The sequence below is a fragment of the Monodon monoceros genome, unplaced genomic scaffold (genome assembly GCF_005190385.1).
Source record: "Monodon monoceros isolate NGI ecotype Baffin Bay Population unplaced genomic scaffold, NGI_Narwhal_1 Super_Scaffold_12, whole genome shotgun sequence".
Taxonomy (NCBI): Eukaryota; Metazoa; Chordata; class Mammalia; order Artiodactyla; family Monodontidae; genus Monodon; species Monodon monoceros.
Window position 1 is genome coordinate 61,510,768 of NW_021703768.1, and position 21,198 is coordinate 61,531,965.

The window sequence follows — 21,198 nt, forward strand, 5'->3', positions numbered from 1 at the left end:
TCTTTTACATGTAGCTGTCCAGTTTTCCCAGCACCACTTATTGAAGAGACAGTCTTTTCTCCACTGTATATTCTTGCCTCCTTTGTTGTAGATTAATTGACCATAAGTGCATGGGTTTATTTCTGGGCTTTCTACCCTATTCCATTGATCTATGTGTCTATTTTTGTGTCTGTACCATACTGTTCTGATGACTGCAGCTTTGTAGTATAGTCTGAAGTCAGGAAGGGTAAGTTCTCCAGCTCCATTCTTCTTTTTTAAGATTGTTTTGGCTATTTGCAGTCTTTTGTGTTCCCATACAAATTTTAAAATTTTTTGTTCCAGTTCTGTGAAAAATGCCATTAGTAATTTGATAGGGATTGCATTCAGTCTGTAGATTGACTTGCAAAGTAGGCTCATTTTAATAATATTCATTCTTCCAATCCAAGAATACGGTATATCTTTCCATCTGTGTGTGCTGTCTTCAAGTTCTTTCATCAGCATCTTATAGTTTTCAGAATACAGGTCTTTTGCCTCCTTAGATAGATTTATTCCTAGGTATTTTATTCTTTATGATGTGATGGTAAATGGGATTATTTCCTTAATTTCTCTTTCTGATAGTTCATTGTTATAGAAATGCAACATATTTCTGTATATTAATTTTGTATCAGGCAACTTTACCAAATTCACTGATGAGCTCTCATAGTTTTCTGGTGGCATCTTTAGGATTTTCTATGTATAGTATCATGTTCTCTGCAAACAGGCACAGTTTTACTTCTTCCTTTCCCATCTGGACTCCTTTTTTTTCTTTTTCTTCTCTGATTGCTGTGGCTAGGACTTACAAAACTATTTTGACTAAAAGTGGCAAGAGTGGGCATCCTTGTCTTGTTCCTGATCTTAGGGGGAATACTTTCAGCTTTTCACGGTTGAGTATGATGTTAGCTGTGGGTTTGTCATATATGGCTTTTATTATGTTGAGGTATGTTCCCTCTAGGCCCATGTTTAGGAGAATTTTTATCATAAATGGATGTTGAATTTTATCAAAAGCTTTTTCTGCATCTATTGAGATGATCATATGGCTTTTACTCTATTTGTTAATGTGGTGTATCACATTGATTGACTCGTGGATACTGAAAAATACTTGCATCCCTGGGATAAATACCACTTGATCATGGTGTATGATCATTTTAATGTGCTGTTGCATTCAGTTTGCTAGCATTTGGTTGAGTATTTTTGTGTCTATTTTCATCAGTGATATTAGCCTGTAATTTTCTCCTTTTGTGATATCTTTGGTTTTGGTATGAGGGTGATGGTGGCTTCATAGAATGAGTTTGGAAGTGTTCCTTATACTGCAATTTTTTGGAATAGTTTCAAAACCTATTCTTTAAATGTTTGGTAGAATTCACCTGTGAAGCCATCTGGTCCTGGACTTTTCTTTCTTGGGAGTTTACTGAATCAATTTCAGTACTGGTAATGGTTCTGTTCGTATTTTCTATTTTCTTCCTGGTTCAGTCCAGGGAGATTGTACCTTTCTAAGAACGTATCCATTTCTTCTACATTGTCCATTTTATTGTTGTATAAATTGGTGCTCATAGTAGTCTCCTATGATGCTTTGTATTTCTGTGGTGTTGGTTATAACCTCTTATTCATTTTTTTATTTTATTGAGGTATAGTTGATTTACAATGTTGTGGTAATTTTTACTGTACACCAGAGTGATTCAGTTTTATACACACACACTCACTTTTTCATATTCTTTTCCATTATGGTTTATCACAGGATATTGAATATAGTTCCCTATGCTATATAGTCAAACCTTGTTGTTTATCCGTTCTACACATAATAGTTTGCATCTACTAATCCCAAGCTCCCAATCCATCCCTCCCCAACCCCTCTTCCCCTTGGCAACCACAAGTCTGTTCTCTATATCTGTAAGTCTCTTTCTATTTTGTAGATAAGTTCATTTGTGTCATATTTTAGATTCCACGTGTAAGTGATATCATATGGTATTTGTTTTTCTGACTTACTTCACTTAGTATGATAATCTCTAGGTCCATCCATGTTGCTGCACATGGCATTATCCATTTTCATTTCCGATTTTACTGATTTGGGCCTTCTCCCTTTTTTTCTTGATAAGTCTAGCTAAAGGTTTATCAATTTTGTTTATCTTCCAAATGACCAGCTTTTAGTTTTATTAATATTTTCTATTCCTTTTTAGTCTTCATTTATTTTTTCTCTGATCTCTTTCATTTCTTTCCTTCTACTAACTTTGGTTTTGTTTGTTCTTCTTTCTACATTTGCTCATATTCTCTATTTTGACTACTAGATTTCCACAAGTACTCAAAGGGCTGTGGTTCTCTACTCTGGTTGCATATCAGAATTACTGGGTAGCTTCTGAAAAATATATATTCCTGGTTTCCACCCCAGATTTATTAAAATAATGTCTATGGTTAGAACATAGAAATCAGGGTTTGGGGAAAGTTCCTCAGGTTATTCTCATGAGTAGCAAGGGTTGAGAATCACTGGTCTAGGGACTACATATGCTGGTAAAAGTTCATATATATATTTCCGTATGTGATTGTTAGGTTCAAATAAAGGTGCTAGCAGTAAATTCTTATACAGAACCTACCACAAGTATCCCAACCAATGCATGAACTCAATAAACATTACTGGCCACAGATTCACTAGAGATGCAAAAAGGAATCATATAAAATTGCTGCCCTTTAAGATCAAGGCAGAATGTGCTACACACCATTAAGAGAAGGCCATACACTCTAAGGTATGTTAGTTATGTGCAGCTACCCAATCTAACTGACAGTTCTTAGAGAACTAGGATCTCCCATGATTCTCTGTATTCATTTTGAGTGCACCTGATGAAGGAACACTCCCAAGGGTCAGAAGAAGGTTGCCTTCAGTGTACTATTCCCAAATTGGAGTCTGCACGCATTTGAAGACAAGATCAAAACAGACTAGCCCTAGGAAAAGGGGGATATAAGATAAGTTAAACAAAAACCCAAGAACACCAAAATTTTAGTCCTGGTTGGACAATCTTCAAGTGAGGCAACATGGCTTCCCTGGTAGCCTAAATTTTATTCTTCTGATTTACCACATTCTTTGAGGGTTTGTCCACTGCCTCATTACTGTGATCTAAGGAACATTCTTCTGATCATTAAAGCACTAGTCCAGGGAAGAACAATTCCTCCCTTGCTTCCTTTTAGAACAGCTGAGAAAAACCTTATAAAAGAGTATATCAGAGTAACCTTAGGAAAGCTGAAAGAGTGGGAAGCACTAAGAATCCATCTCTCCACCTAGACAACTATAATGGTAGAAACTGTGTTAACTATTTTGGAACTCTGAAATCTATTAAAAAGCTTGCAGCAAAAGGGCGGACAGCAGAAGCAAGAAGAACTACAAACCTGCAGCCTGTGGAACAAAAACCACATTCACAGAAAGACAGAAAGGATGAAAAAGCAGAGGGCTATGTACCAGAAGAAGGAACAAGATAAAAGCCCAGAAAAACGACTAAATGAAGTAGAGATAGGTAACTTTCCAGAAAAAGAATTCAGAATAATGAGAGTGAAAATGATACAGGACCTCAGAAAAACAATGGAGGCAAAGATAGAGAAGATGCAAAAAATGTTTAACAAAGACTTACAAAAATTAAACAACAAACACCTAAAAGAATTAAAGAACAAACAAACACAGGTGAACAATACAATAACTTAAATGAAAACTACACTAGAAGGAATCAATAGCAGAATAACTGAGGCAGAAGAACGGATAAGTGACCTGGAAGACAGAATGGTGGAATTCACTGCTGCAGAACAAAGAAAAAAGAAATGAAGACAGCCTAAGAGACCTCTGGGACAACATTAAACGCAACAATATTCGTATTATAGGGGTCCCAGAAGGAGAAGAGAGAGAGAAAGGACCAGAGAAAATATTTGAAGAGATTATAGTGAAAAACTTCCCTAACATGGGAAAGGAAATGGCCACCCAAGTCCAGGAAGCGCAGAGAGTCCCAGGCTGGTTAACCAAAGGAGAAACGCCAAAACACATGTAATCAAATTGACAAAAATTAAAGACAAAAAAAAATTATTGAAAGCAGCAAGGGAAAAACCACAGATAACATACAAGGGAACTCCCATAAGGTTAACAGCTGATTTCTCAGCAGAAACTCTACAAGCCAAAAGCGAGTGGCATGACGTATTTAAAGTGATAAAATGGAAGAAGCTACAACCAAGATTACTCTACCTGGCAGGGATCTCAGTCAGATTCGATGGAGAAATAAAAAGCTTTACAGACAAGCATAACCTAAGAGAATTCAGCACCACCAAACCAGCTGTACAACAAATGCTACAGGAACTTCTATAAGTGGGAAACACAAGACAAAAAAAGAACCTACAAAAACAAACCCATAACAATTAAGAAAATGGTAATAAAAAGATACATACAGATAATTACCTTAAACGTGAATGGATTAAATGCTCCAACCAAAAGACACAGGCTCGCTGAATGTATACAAAAAAAAGATCCATATACATGCTGTCTACAAGAGACCCACTTCACACCTGGGGACACAGACCGAAAGTGAGGGGATGGAAAAAGATATTCCATGCAAAAGTAAATCAAAAGAAAGCTGGAGTAGCAATACTCATATCAGATAAAATAGACTTTAAAATAAAGAATGTTACAAGAGATAAGGAAGGACACTACATAATGATCAAGGGATCAATCCAAGAAGAAGACATAACAATTATAAATATATTTGCACCCAACACAGGAGCACCTCAATACATAGGGCACCTGCTAACAGCTATAAAAGAGGAAGTCAACAGTAACACAATAAGAGTGGGGGATTTTAACACCTCACTTACACTAATGGACAGATCATCCAAACAGAAAATTAATAAGGAAACACAAGCTCTAAAGGACACAATAGACCAAAAAGATTTAATTGATATTTATAGGACACTGCATCCAAAAACAGCAGATTACACTTTCTTCTCAAGTGTGCACAGAATATTCTCCAGGATAGATCACATCTTGGTTCACAAATTAAGCTGCAGTAAATTTAAGAAATCTGAAACCATATCAAGCACCTTTTCTTACTACAACACTCTGAGATTAGAAATCAATTACAGGGAAAAAAATGTAAAAAACACAGACACATGGAGGCTAAACAATACGTTACTAAATAACCAAGAGATCACTGAGGAAATCAAACAATACCTACAGACAAATGACAATGAAAACACAACAATCCAAAACCTATGGGATGCAGCAAAAGCAGTTCTAACAGGGAAATTCATAGCAATACAAGCCTACCTCAAGAAACAAGAAAAATCTCAAATAAAGAATCTAACCGTACACCTAAAGGAACTAGAGAAAGAAGAACAAACAAAACCCAAAGTTAGTAGAAGGAAAGAAATCATAAAGATCAGAGCAGAAATAAATGAAATAGAAACAAAGAAAATAGCCAATATCAATAAAACTAAACGTTGGTTCTTTGAGAAGATAAACAAAATTCATAGCCCTTTAGCCAGACTCATCAAGAAAGAGAGAGGACTCAAATCAATAAAATTAGAAATGAAAAAGGAAAAGTTACAATAGATACTGTAGAAACAGAAAGCATCCTAAGAGACTACAACAAGCAACTGTATGCCAACAAAATGGACAACCTGGAAGAAATGGACAAATTCTTTAAAAGGTATGACCTTCCAAGACTGAACCAGGAAGAAACAGAAAATATGAATAGACCAATCACAAGTAATGAAATTGAAACTGTGATTAAAAATCTTCCAACAAACGAAAGTGGAGGACCAGATGGCTTCACAGGTAAATTATATCAAACATTTAGAGAAGAGCTAACACCCATTCTTCTCAAACTCTTCCAAAAAACTGCAGAGGAAAAAACACTCCCAAACTCATTCTATGAGGCCACCCTCACCCTGATACTAAAACCAGACAAAAATACTACAGAAAAAGAAAATTACAGACCAATATCACTAATGAATATAGATGCAAAAATCCTCAACAAAATACTAGCAAACAGAATCCAACAACACATTAAAAGGATCACACACCATGATCAAGTGTGATTTGTCCCTGGGATGCAAGGATTCTTCAAAATACACAAATCAATCAATGTGATACACCATACAAACTGAAAAATAAAAACCATATGATCATCTCAATAGACGAAGAAAAAGCTTTTAACAAAATTCAATACTCATTTATGATAAAAACTCTCCAGAAAGTGGGCGTAGAGGGAACCTACCTCAACATAATAAAGGCCATAGATGACAAACCCACAGCAAACATTCTCAATGGTGAAAAACTGAAAGCATTTCCTCTAAGATCAGGAACAAGACAAGGATGTCCACTCTCACCACTATTATTCAACATAGTTTTGGAAGTCTTAGTCATGGCAATCAGAGAAGAAAAACATATAAAAGGAATACAAATTGGAAAGGAAGAAGTAAAACTGTCACTGTCTGCAGAGGACATGATACTATACATAGAGAATCCTAAAGATGCCACCAGAAAACTACTAGAGCTAATCAATGAATCTAGTAAAGTTGCAGCATACAAAATTAATGCACAGAAATCTCTTGCATTCCTGTATACTAATGATGAAAAATCTGAAAGAGAAATTAAGGAAACACTCCCATTTATGATTGCAACAAAAAGAATAAAATACCTAGGAATAAACCTACCTAGGGAGACAAAAGACCTGTATGCAGAAAACTATAAGACACTGATGAAAGAAATTAAAGATGATACCAACAGATGGAGAGATACACCATGTTCTTGGATTGGAAGAATCAATATTGTGAAAATGACTATACTACCCAAAGCAATCTATAGACTCAATGCAATCCCTATCAAACTACCAATGGCAGTTTTTATGGAACTAGAACAAAAAATATTAAAATTTGTATAGAGACACAAAAGACCCTGAATAGCCAAAGCAGTCTTGAGGGAAAAAAAAAACAGAGCTGAAGGAATCAGACTCCCTGACTTCAGACTATACTACAAAGCTACAGTAATCAAGACAATATGGTACTGGCACAAAAACAGAAACATAGATCAATGGAACAAGACAGAGAGCCCAGAGATAAACCCACGCACCTATGGTCATCTTATTTTTGATAAAGGAGGCAAGGATAGACAATGAAGAAAAGACAATCTCTTCAGTAAGTGGTGCTGGGAAAACTGGAAAGCTACATGTAAAAGAATGCGATTAGAATACTCCCTAACACCATACACAAAAATAAACTGAAAATGGGCTTCCCTGGTGGCACAGTGGTTGAGAGTCCACCTGCCGATGCAGGGGACACGGGTTCGTGTCCCGGTCCGGGAAGATCCCACATGCCACAGAGCACCTGGGCCCGTGAGCCATGGCCACTGGGCCTGCGCGTCCAGAGCCTGTGCTCTGCAATGGGAGAGGCCACAACAGTGAGAGGCCCGCGTACTGCATGCATGCATGCATGCATGAATGAATAAATAAATAAATAAATAACTCAAAATGGATTTGAGACCTAAATATAAGACCAGACACTATAAAATTCTTAGAGAAAAACAAAGGAAGAACACTCTTTGACATAAATCACGGCAAGATCTTTTTTGATCCACCTCCTAGAGTAATGGAAATTAAAAGAAAAATAAACAAATGGGACCTAATGGAACTTCAAAGCTTTTGCACAGCAAAGGAAACCATAAACAGGACAAAAAGACAAACCTCAGCATGGGAGAAAATATTTGCAAACGAATCAACGGACAGAGGGCTTATCTTCCAAATATATAAGCAGCTCATGTAGCTCAATATTAAAAAAACAAACAACCCAATCAAAAAGTGGACAGAAGACTTAAATAGACATTTCTCCAAAGAAGACATACAGATGGCAAAGAAGCACATGAAAAGATGCTCAACATCACTCATCATTAGAGAAATGCAAATCAAAACTACAAGGAGGTATCTATCACCTCACACCAGTTAGAATGGGCATCATCAGAAAATCTACAAACAACAAATGCTGGAGAGGGTGTGGAGAAAAGGGAACCCTCTTGCACCGTTGGTGGGAATGTAAACTGATACAGTCACTACAGAGAACAGTGTGGAGGTTCCTTAAAACACTGAAAATAGAATTATCATATTACCCAGCAATCCCACTACTGGGCATATACCCAGAGAAAACCATAAATCAAAAAGACACATGCACCCCAACGTTCATTGCAGCACTATTTACAATAGCCAGGTCATGGAAGCAACCTAAACATCCATCAACAGACAAATAGATAAAGAAAATGTGGTACATAAATAAAATGGAATATTACTCAGCCCTAAAAAGAAACGAAATTGGGTCATTTGTAGAGACGTGGATGGATCTAGAGACTGCCATACAGAGTGAAATAGGTCAGAAAGAGAAAATTAAATATCGTATATTAACACATATATGTGAAACTAGAAAAATGATACAGAAGAACCAGTTTGCAGGGCAGAAATTGAGACACAAATGTAGAGAACAAATGTATGGACACCAAGGGGGGAAAGTGGCGGGGGGGTGAGGGTGCGATGAATTGGGAGATTGGGATTGACATGCATACACTGATGTGTATACAATGGATGACTAATAAGAACCTGCTGTATAAAAAATAAATAAAATTCAAAAGTTTGTAGCTTCCATGGGAAATTTTGGCTAGCACAGAGTCTGGCCACCACTGTTTCAACCCACCTTGACAGAAACTGCCTCCAGGAGACTTAAAGGAACAGCACACATTTGAGTTTTTTTCACCTGACCTTTTCCCCCTTTTGAGACATTTCCCCATTTGAGAGGAGTTTAGTAAACTACCACACATGCCCAGGGAAAGACAGAGGCTCAAAAAAGACCTGAAGAGACCTTGAAGCTTTCATCTCAAGCTAATCCCCACCACAGAAACACCTTTGAAGAATTAAAAAAGACAGAAAATTCCCGGTAAGAGGGAGAATCTGATTTCCAGAGTTAACATATTGAAAAATTCAAATGTGCAGTTTAAAAAACAATCACAGGCATACAAAATGTCAGGAAAGTATGGCTCATTCAAAGGAACAAAATTAACTGACAGAAACTGACCCTGAGGAAGCCCAGACATTCGACTTACTAGACAAAGACTTTTTAAAAACTGTCTTAAAAAAAACAACAAAACTGTTTTACAGAGGCTCAAAGAGCAAAAGGAAGACATGGTCAAAAACAGGAAAACAATATATGAACAAAATGAGAATATCAATAAAAACAAGACATAAAAAGGAATCAAAAGAAATTCTGAGGCTGAAAAATACAACTGGAGTGGAAAATTCACTGGAGAGGTTCAAAAGCAGATTTTACCAGACAGAAGAAAGAAGCAGTGAAGATAGGACAATTGAAATTAGTAACTTTGAGGAACAGAAAGAAAAAAGGATAAAGAAAAGTAAACAGAGCCTAAGGGACCTGCGGAACACCGTCAAGTGGATCAACATACGAACTGTAATAGTCCCAGAAGGTAAAGAAAAAGAGAAAAGCGTAGAAAGAATATTTGAAGAAATAATGGCTGAAAATGTCCCAATTTTGATGAAAGACATAAATCTACAAATCCAAGAAGCTCATTGACCTCTAAGTATAGGCATGCAATGGAATAGTATTCAGCCATAAGAAGGAATGAAATGTTTGTATTTCTACAACATGATGTACTTTGAAAACATTACACTGATATAAGCCAGACACAGAAGGACAAATATTGTATGATTCTATTTATATGAAGTACTTAGAATACACACATTCATATAGAGAAAAAGTGGAATAAAAGTTACCAGTGGCTGGTATCAGGGACTGGTACCAGGGGCTGGGAAGGGAGAATTGAGAGTTATTGTTTAATGGATACAGAATTTATGTTGAGAATGGTAAAAAAATTTTTTAAAGCTTGAGGTATAGATAACGGTGATCATTATACTACATTGTGAATGTATTTAATGCCACTGAATTGTACACTTACAAATGGCTAAAATGATAAATAGTATGTAATGTTCATTTTACTGGGGGGAAAAAACAAATAGTACAATGGAACAGAATTTGGAATCCAGAAATAGTATACACACACACACACACACACACACACACACACGGAAACCAATTTTTTACAAAGGTATAAAGTCAGTCAATGGAGAAAAGATATCTTTTCAATAAATGGTGTTAAAATTTTGACATACATACCTAAATAAATAAACTTCAATCTGCATCTCACTCCATATACAAAATTCAACATGTATCACAGACATAAATGTAAAACCTAAAACTATAAAAGTTCTAGAATAAAACATAGAAAAAAATTTTGTGACCCTGAATTAGGCAAAGATTTCTTAGTTATGGCTTCAAAAGCATGACACTGTACTTCATCAAAATTAACATTTCTGCTCTTCAGAAAACGCTGTTAAGAGAATTAAAAGATAAGCTATAAACTGAAGGAAATACTTATAAATCAGTATCTGATGAAGAGTATATACCCAGAACATAAATTCTCAGAAAACATAATAGGGGTCCAATTTTGGGTAAGATGGATTAAACACACAATACCCTTTCTCTCCAAGTGAACACTATAAAACTTGGATACTGCAGCTATTTGAGGATCAGAGAAAAAGTAGGGGGGAAAAGAAAATTCAAAACACTACCAACTCAGCATTTCTTTTTCCTCCAGTAACTCCCACCCCCAGCCTAAATCCAATGCAGCTTCAAATCTAGAAATGAGCACAGTCAGGGAGACAGAGAAAGATGCAGGAAAAACTCTCAATTTCTGGCTAGAAGAGTCAGAAAAGGAACCCTTAAAGTTCAGAGAAAATGGAAGCATCCCTGGGGTGTAGAAGGGTTTGCTCCTTTTTCTCCATTCTCTCATACCATAGACTCCAAGATAGCCAATAGCAATGGTGGCAGCAGCAACAGTGGCTAACAACAGGAGACTGCAGGAGCCAAAACTCTAAAGGAAAACAAACAAACACTTCCTCTTCATTTGATGGGGAGTTAAGGCAGCAAGATAGTAGATCCAAAGACTGTATCTTTTTTTCTCCCTCTGTCTACCTCCCATCAATTGGCACCAGAGGTGGAACAACTGTGGAAATACGTGGTTTCTAATCAGAGATCCAAAAGGGGGAGCCCCAAAGAACCAGAAAGCACTGAAAAACATAGTAGAAAGGGGAAAAGAGCCACATAAAGTTTTATATTAACTCCAGAGCTCACTCCTCTCACCTGAATATGCATGGATCTTATCCTAATTAGCATACTAAAGACACTGAGAACTAAGCTAACAGATAAAATTTCACTCAGGTCCAAGGCTAACTACTCAGTTGCACACAGGGTACAAATTCAAATACTACTGCTAAGGCTTTAAAACTGAACCAACATTGGAACCACAGTCACAGGAGAAAGGTTGGAACATGCCAGGTTAACTGCTTACTAAAATAAAAATACCAACATTCCCTAGAGGACTTTTAACACAGCTTCTTAGTGTCATACAACAAAGGTGCAGAAATTCAATCTGAAATTACTTGGCATATGAAAAAATACAAAAACCTCAACCCACGTGGGAAAACATATTCAAAGATGACAATGACAAGATGATACAAACACTGGAATTATCTGACAAAGACTCGGAAGAACTATTATAAAATTGCTCAAATGGCAACTCTGAATACTCCTGAAACAAATGTTAAAATGGAAAGTATCACAAAGAAATACAATATATAAAATGGAAGAACCAAATGGAAATTTTGCATTAAAAATACAGTAATCAAAATTTAAAACTCACTGGATGAACTCAAAAGCAGAATAAAGATGACAGAGAAAAAAGTCAGTGAATTTGAATGGAGAAAATCAATAAAGCCAAAATCTGGGTTTTTTTTAAAAGATCAATAAAACTGATAAACCTCTAGCAAGACTGACCAAAAAAAAAAAAAAAAAAAAGAAAAAGAAAAAAAACCCCACAAATTAGCAATAAAGGAATGAAAAAGGAGATATCACTATAAACCCTATAAACATTAAAAGGATAGACCTTAAAAAGATAATAAAAGAATATTATAAACAATTCTACAAACATAAATTTAACAACTTCAACGCAGTAGACTAATTTCTCAAATATCACAAACTACCCAAACTCACACTAGCTCAAATAAATAAGTAGTCCTGTAAACATTAATAATGCTGAATTCATAGTTTAAAATGTTCTGAAAAAAACCTTCCAGGCCCAGGTGGCAAATACTAATGAAAATCCCAGGAATATTTCCTACAGATGGGCAAGCTGCTTCTAAAATTTATAAGGAAGGACAAAGGAACTAGAATACATTGTGAGACACTGTTAGGAACTGAGAAGGATACTCACAATTTTTTAAATTGAACGTTATAGTACCTGATCTCAAGGAAGTTATAGTAGACTTTAGATTAGCACTGAGGAGATTCCTGCATGTTAGTAAGAAGTAAATGAAGGGTAACAGACGATGATATACAAATTAGTACTGAATAAACTCAAGGAGTAAGTTTTAATGGAATCTTATTTTAAAATCATCAGAGTTCTCGAGACTGGTTACACAACAATGTGAAAGAACTTAACACTACTGCACTGTACATTTCAAAATGGCTCAGATAGTTAAGTATTATATTATGTGTACTTTACCACAATAAAAAATAAAAATAGGCAATGACATCATCAGCATGGCAGAATAAAGAGTTTTCTACCATCTTTCCCCCAAAGAACCGTGACTCAGACAATCACCCATGGAGGAGAGTACCTTTGTGGAAGTCTGGGAGTCCAGCAGAGAAGCTCCAGTATACTGCTGAAGCAAAAAAAAAAAAATCCAAGATTGAATACATACAAGAGAGTAAAATACTGACGTGTGCTGTGCAACTAGGGGCTGGGGAGTGGCTGGGAGGACAGCACCAGGAACATGGATCCTATTAAGTGCTCCACAAACTTGATCAGGAAGCCTGCCAAGGAGCCGCTGGGGAGGCCTCACCTGTAGATCCCCCAACTGGCCGAAAGGCCCTCCCAATGCTCCACACACCTCACTCACACCTCATGACTGGCTATCTACATATGTCCCTGATGGTGGTGGGAGCCTTTTTAGTGATAATGTACAGAAAGCCAGCCTGACTGCAGGATTGGGAGAAAGCACACAAACTTGAACAATCAGCATTGCCCTAGAGAAAGTAAACAGAACACTGATAGCACACAGCCTGGCTTTGCAGGATAGAGCGTGGCATACAATCTGAAAAATCCCCCCAACCCAAGAGGAAACAAGTGTGAAGCACAAATATACACAGCAAGGGTCTGGGAAAGCTGTCCTCCAGAAACGAAGGAAAAATAAAGACTTTCCCATTCATGCAAAGTCTGAGGGAGTTCATCACCACTATATCTGCCTTACCAAAAATGCTGAAAGGAGTTCTTCAAGCTGAAACGAAACAGGAAATTAGTTTTCCTAATTTCACTAATTAGTAACAGAAAAACAGAGAAAAGTATAAAACACACTGGTAAAGGTAAATATATAGTCAAATTCAGCACACTACTGTAATATGGTAGTGTGTTAATCACTTTAAACAAAAGACAAAAGTACTAAAAACAACTATAGCTATAATAATTTGTTAATGGAAGCATAATATAAAATGATGTAAATTGTGACACCAGAAACAAAATGTGGGGGTAGTAAAAGGGTAAAGTTCTGTGTGCTGTTGAAGTTAAGTTCTTATCAGTTTAAAAAAGACTGTTATACCTATAGGATGTTTTATGTAAGCCTCATGGTAACCACAAAACAAAAACCTACAGTAGACACACAATGATAAAGAGAAGGAAATCAAAGAAAAAGATGTACGGAAAATCACAAAGACAGCAAAAAGGAAGAAAGGAAAAGGCATTTGTAAGTTCTTTCCTATCAATAATTACTTTAAATGTAAATGGACTAAGTTCTCCACTCAAAAGGCATAGAGTGGCTAAACAGATTTTTAGGAAACAAACAAACGCAAGTATACTCAGCCAACAAAAGACTCACTTCAGCTTAAAGACACACAGACTCAAAGTGAAGACACAGAAAAAGATAGTCAATGCAACAGGAAACCAAAAGAGAGCAAGAGTAGTCATACTTATATCAGATAAAACAGGTTTTAAGTCAAAAACTAACAAGAGACAAAGAAGGTCATTATATAATAATAAAGGGATCAATTCATCAAGAGGATATAACAATTATGAATATGTATGCACACAAATTGGAGAACTTAAATATATTAAGCAAATACTAACAGATCTTAAGAGAGAAATTATACAACTATACTTACAATAACAGTAAGGGATTTCAATACCCCACTTTCAACACGTCATCCAGTTAACAAATCAACAAGGAAACACTGGACCTGCATCATAGTTTATCAATAGGCATAACAGACATATACAGAACATTCCATCCAACAGCAGATGAATACACATTCTTCTCAAGTGTACACAAAACATTCTCCAGGATAGATCATACGTTAGGTCACAAAACAAGTCTTGGCAAATTTAACACTGAAATTGCAAATATGATTAAAATCATACCAAGTGGGTTTCCCTGGTGGCACAGTGGTTAAGAATCCGCCTGCAAACTCAGGGGACATGTGTTTGAGCCATGGTCCGGGAAGATCCCACGTGCCATGGATCAACTAAGTCCACGCATCACTACTGAGCCTGCGCTATAGAGCCCACGAGCCACAACTACTGAGCCCGCGTAGCGTGCACCTAGAGCCCAGGCTCTGCAACAAGAGAAGATACCGCATTGAGAAGCCTGTGCACCGCAATGAAGAGTATCCCCCACTCAACGCAACTAGAGAAAGCCTGCGCACAGCAACAAAGACCCAATGCAGCCATAAATAAATTAAATAAATAAATAAGTAAATAGATTTATATTAAAAATAGAATCTGCCTGCCAATGAAGGGGACACAGGTTTGAGCACTGGTCTGGGAAGATCCCACATGCCGTGGAGCAACTAAGCCCGTGCACCACAACTACTGAGCCTGCGCTCTAGAGCCCCCGAGCCACAATTACTGAGCCCATGTGCCGCAACTACTGAAGTCTACGTACCTAGAGCCCATGCTCCATAAGAGAAGCCACCGCAATGAGAAGCCCACGCACCACAACAAAGAGTAGCACCCGCTCACCGCAAGTACAGAAAGTCACGCACAGCAATGAAGAACCAAAGCAGCCAAAAATAAATAAATTTATTTTTTTAAAAAAATCATACCTGGCTTCCCTGGTGGCACAGTGGTTGAGAGTCCGCCTGCCGATGCAGGGGACACGGGTTCGTGCCCCGGTCCGGGAAGATCCCACATGCCGCAGAGTGGCTGGGCCTGTGAACCATGGCCGCTGAGCCTGCGCATCCGGAGCCTGTGCTCCGCAATGGGAGAGGCCACAACAGTGAGAGGCCCGCGTACTGGAAAAAAAAAAAATCATACCAAGTATCTTTTCTGACCACGATACTATGAAACTAGAAACAAGAACAGGATATAAACTGTAAACTTCACAAATATGTGGAAATTAAACAACACACACCTGAATAAAAAATAGGTCAACAAAGAAAGCAAAAATGAAATTTAAAAATATCTGGAAGCAAATGAAAAAATAAGCATCAAACCAAAACTTATGAAATGGAGCAAAAGCTGTTCTAAGAGGGAACTTTATAGTAATAAACACAAATATTTAAAAAAGAAAGATGATGATACTATAAAGCTACAGTAATCAAAACAGTATGGTACTGGTGCAAAGGCAGACTTATAGATCCATGGAACAGGATAGAAAGCCCAGAAATAAACCCATGCACCTACAATTAATCTATGACAAACAAGGCGAGAATATACAATGGAGAAAAGACAGGCTCTTCAATAAGTGGTGCTAGGAAAACTAGACAGCTACATGTAAAAGAATGAAATTAGAATATTCTCTAACACCACACACAAAAAATAAACTCAAAATGGATTAAAGACCTAAATGTAAGACCAGAAACTATAAAACTCTTAGAGGAAAACAGTCAGAACACTCTTTGACATAAATTGCAGCAATATAGTTTTGGATCCACCTCCTCGATCAATGAAAATAAAAACAAAAATAAACGGCACAGCAAAGGAAACCATAAACAAAACAAAAAGACAACCTACAAATTGGGAGAAAATACTTGCAAATGATGCAATAAACAAGGGATTAACCTCCAAAATATACAAGCAGCTCATACAGCTCAATATCAAAACAAACGAACAAACAAACAACCACAAACACTGCAATTAAAAAATGGGCAGAAGATCTAAACAGACATTTCTCCAGAAAGACATACAGATGGCCAAAAAGCACGTGAAAAGATGCTCAACATTGTTAATGATTACAGAAATGTAAATCAAAACTACAATGAGGTATCACCTCACAACTGTCAGAACAGCCACATAAAAAGTCTACAGGCACAGTGGTTAAGAATCTGCCTGCCAATGCAGGGGACACGGGTTCGAGCCCTGGTCTAGGAAGATCCCACATGCCACTGAACAACTAAGCCCGTAAGCCACAACTACTGAGCCTGTGCTCTAGAGCCCACGAGCCACAACTACTGAGCCCACGTGCCACAACTACTGAAGCCCATGCGCCTAGAGCCCGTGCTCTGCAATGAGAAGCCACTGCGATGAGAAGCCTGCACACCTCAACAAACAGTAACCCCTGCTCGCTGCAATTAAAGAAAGCCCACACGCAGCAAAGAAGACCCAACACAGCCAAAAATAATTTAATTAATTTTAAAAAATTATTTTTAAAAGTCTACAAACAATAAATGCTGGAGAGGCTGTGGAGAAAAGGGAACACTCTTACACTGTTGGTAGGAATGTAAATTGGTACAGCCACTATGTTAAACATTATGGAGGTTCCTTAAAAAACAAAAAATACAGTTACCATATGAGCCAGCAATCCCACTCCTGGGCACATATCGGGAGAAAATTCTAACTCGAAAAGACACATGCACCCCAATGTTCAGAGCAGCACTATTTACAACAGCCAAGACATGGAAGCAACCTAAATGTCCATCGACAGATGAATGGATAAAGAAGATGTGGTACATATTATACAATGGAATATTATTCAGCCATAAAAAAGAATGAGACAGTGCCATTTGCAGCTACATGGATGCAACTAGAGATTATCATATTAAACGAATTAAGTCAGAGAAAGACAAATATATGATATCACTTATACGTGGAATCTACAAAAAGGATACAAATGAACTTATTTACAAAACAGAAACAGACTCACAGACTTAGAAAACAAACTTATAGTTAGCAAAGAGGAAAGGTGGTGGGGGAAGGACAAATTAGGAGGTTGGGATTAACATATATACACTATGATACATAAAACAGATAATTAACAAGGACCTACTGTATAGCACAGGGAACTCTACTCAGTACTCTGTAATAACCTGTACGGGAAAAGAATCTGAAAAAAGAATAGATATACATATATATATAACTAAATCACTTTGCTGTACACCTGAAACTTGACAACAACACTGTAAACCAACTACACCCCAATATAAAATAAAAATTAAAAAAAAAGAAAAAAGATCTCAAATAAACAGCCTAACTTTATACCTCAAAGAACTAGACAAAAAAAGTATAAACTAAGCCCAAATTTAGTAAAAGGAAGGAAATAGCAAAGATAGAACAGAGATTAGTGAAACAGAGACCAGAAAAACAATAGAAAAAATCTATGTAACTAAGAGTTGGTTTTTGGAAAAGAAACAAAATTAACAACCTTTATCTAGACTAATAAAAAAATAGAGAGGAGTCACAGAAAATCAGAAGTAAAAGAGAAACTATTACAATTGATACCACATTAATACAAAGGATCACAAGAGACTGCTATGAACAATTATATGCCAACAAACTGGATAATCTAGAATAAATAGGAAAAGTCCTAGAAACCTCCCAACAAAGAAAAGCCCAGGACCAAATGGTTTCACTGGTGAATTCTATCTAAGAGTTGAAGAAAAATTGATAGCAATCCTTCTCCAAACTCTTTCAAAAAAATTAAGAGCAGGGAACATTCGCAAACTCATTTTATGAGGCCGGCATCATCCTGGCACCAAAGCCAGATAAAGTCACTGCAAGAAAACTACAGACCAGCATCCCTGATTGCCACAGATGCAAAAATTCTCATCAAAATATTAACAAACCAAATTCAACAGCACAATAAAAGGAACACACACCATGATCAAGTGGGAATTCTTCGAAGGATGCAAGGATGGTTCAACGTTCACAAATCAATAAATGTGATATGCCACATTAATAGAATGAGTGATAAAACTCATACAATCATCTCAATAAATGTAGAAAAGCACTTGACACAATTCAACAGTCTTTCATGATAAAAACTCTCAACAGTATTAGAATTCCTAGCCAGAGCAATTAGGCAAGAAAAAAAAAATAAACAAAAGGCATCCAGATTGGAAAGAAAGTAATAGAACTGTCAATACCCACAGAAAACATGATTTCATATATAGAAAACCCTAAAGACTCCACCAAAAACTATTAGAAATAATAAATGAATAAGGAAAGCTGCAAGAAACCAATACACAAAAATCTGTTGTGTTTCTATATACTAACAATGAGTTATTAGAAAGAGAAATTAAGAAACAATCCGATTTATAATTATAACAAAAAGAATAAAACACCTAGTAATACACTTAACCAAGGAGGTGAAAGACTTATACACTGAAAACTATGAGACTTTGTTGAAAGAAACAGAAGACAAAAATAAATGGAAAGATATTCTGTGCTCATGGATCGGAAGAATTAACACTGTTAAAGTGTCCATATTGCCTAAAGCAATCTAGAGATTCAATGCAATTCCTATAAAAATCCTAAAGACATTTTTCACAGAAATGGAACAAAAAATTATAAAATGTGTATGGAACCACAGAAGACCCTGAAGAGCAAAAGCAACCTGAAAAAAAGAGCAAAGCTGAAAGTATCACACACCTTGATCTCAAACTATATGGCAAAACCATAGTAATCAGAATATAATGGTTTTATATATAGATCAATGGAACAGAACTGAGAGCCCAGAAATAAACTCATGCCTACGTGGACGATTAATTTACAACAAAGAACATACAATGGAGAAGAAACAGTCTCTTCAATAAGTGGTGTTGTGGGGACTTCCCTGGCACTCCAGTGGTTAAGACACTGCACTTCCATTTCAGGGAGCACAGGTTCAATCCCTGGTCAAGGAACTAAGATCTCGCATGCTGTGTGGTGCGCCAAAAAAAAAAAAAGAAAGAAAGGAAAAAAAAGGGTTTTGGGAAAACTGGAAAGCTTCATGAAAAAAAAAAAAAAAAAAAGACCACTATCTCAGAACATATACACAAAAATTAACTCAAAATGGGTTAAAGACATGAAGTAAGACCTGAAACTATAAAACTCCTAGAAGAAAACGTAGACAGTATGCTCTTTGACATCACTCTTAGTAATATCTTTCTAGATATGTGTGATGTTGGAAAAGCTGGACAGCTGCATGTAAATCAATGAAGTTAGAACACTCCCTCACACCATACACAAAAATAAACTCAAAATGTCTTAAAGGCTTAAATATAAGACAGGATACCATAAAAACTCCTAGAAGAGAACATAGGCAAAACATTCTCTGACATAAATCGTACCAATGTTTTCTTAGGTCAGTCTCCCAAGGCAATAGAAATAAAAGCAAAAATAAACAAATGGGACCTAATCAAACTTTCAAGCTTTTGCACAGCAAAGGAAACTATCAACAAGAGGAAAAGACAACCTATGGAATGGGAGAAAGTATTTGCAAACGATGCAACTGACAAGGTATTAATATCCAAAATACACAAACAGCTCTTACAGCTCAATATCAAAAAAAAACAATCAAAAAATAGGCATAAGACCTAAATAGACATTTCTCCAAAGAAGATATAGAGCTAGCCAACAGGCACATGAAAAGATGCTTAACATCTCTAATGATAAGAGCAATGCAAATCAAAACTATAATAAGGTACCACATCACACTGGTCAGAATGGCTATCATCAAACGAATAAACAAAATATGGTATATCCATTAAAATAGAGTATTGCTCAGACATAAAAGGAAATTAAGTACTGATACATGCTACAACACGGATGAACCTTGAAAACATTATGCTAAGTTGAAAGAAGTCAGTCACAAAAAAACTACATACATACCACATAATTCCATTCATATGAAAGTCCAGAATAGAGAAATTTATAGAGACAGAAAGTAGGTTAGCGATTGCTTAGGGCTGGGGGAAGGGGGTGAGAGCAACGGTAACTAAAAGATACAAAGTTTATTCTCGAGGTGATAAAAACATTCTAAAATTGACTGTGGTAACAGTTGCATGTATCTGTAAAGATATTAAAAAGCATTGAATTGTATACTTTAAATGGGTTAATATATGTGATTTGTATCTCAATAAAGCTATTTTAAAATTCAAGTCATTAAGATATCTATTGGCTACCTGAAGTTGTCACTGAATCTTGCTACTATGCCAACATAAGAAAGTGAGTCTCTAATAGAACCTCTTGAGAAACTTCCCCTTCATATCTCACTGACCAGGACTGGGTCTGTTTCCCCTTTCTAACCCTATCACTAGTATGGGACTGGCACCACCAGACTGGATCACGATTTACCCCATGGGAGATGGGTCAATTCCTAAATAAAATTAAGGTTCTGCCAAAAACAGTGAAGAAGAGAATGGCTGGGGCATAAGACATCAGTAATGTTTGCCATGCACTTACTTAGCATTTTCAGGTTTCAATATCTTTCCACTACCCTAATTTTTCCTCATAACCACCTGTGAAGTTGGCAGGAAAAATAGCTTCATTTAACAGATAATGAAACTAAGTCTCAAAGATGTGAAGTAACTTAATCATGGTTACACTGCCTGTTAAGCGATGGAGCTAGGATTCAAACCCAGGTTTTTCTGACTCAAGACTTTAAATTAAAATTTTAAAAACCACACCCCTACTAATTAGGATTTACACTAAACAAAGCATCACTTATAACTTTTAGAACTTCCCACTGAAAGATCCTTTAGGTCACAATTCTTATTTAAAGCTCTTACTTTCCCCTCCAACAAACACAACCAGTTAGTTCATTTTCTCCAGCTGACCTCTTTTCAACACGCTCCATTGCATCA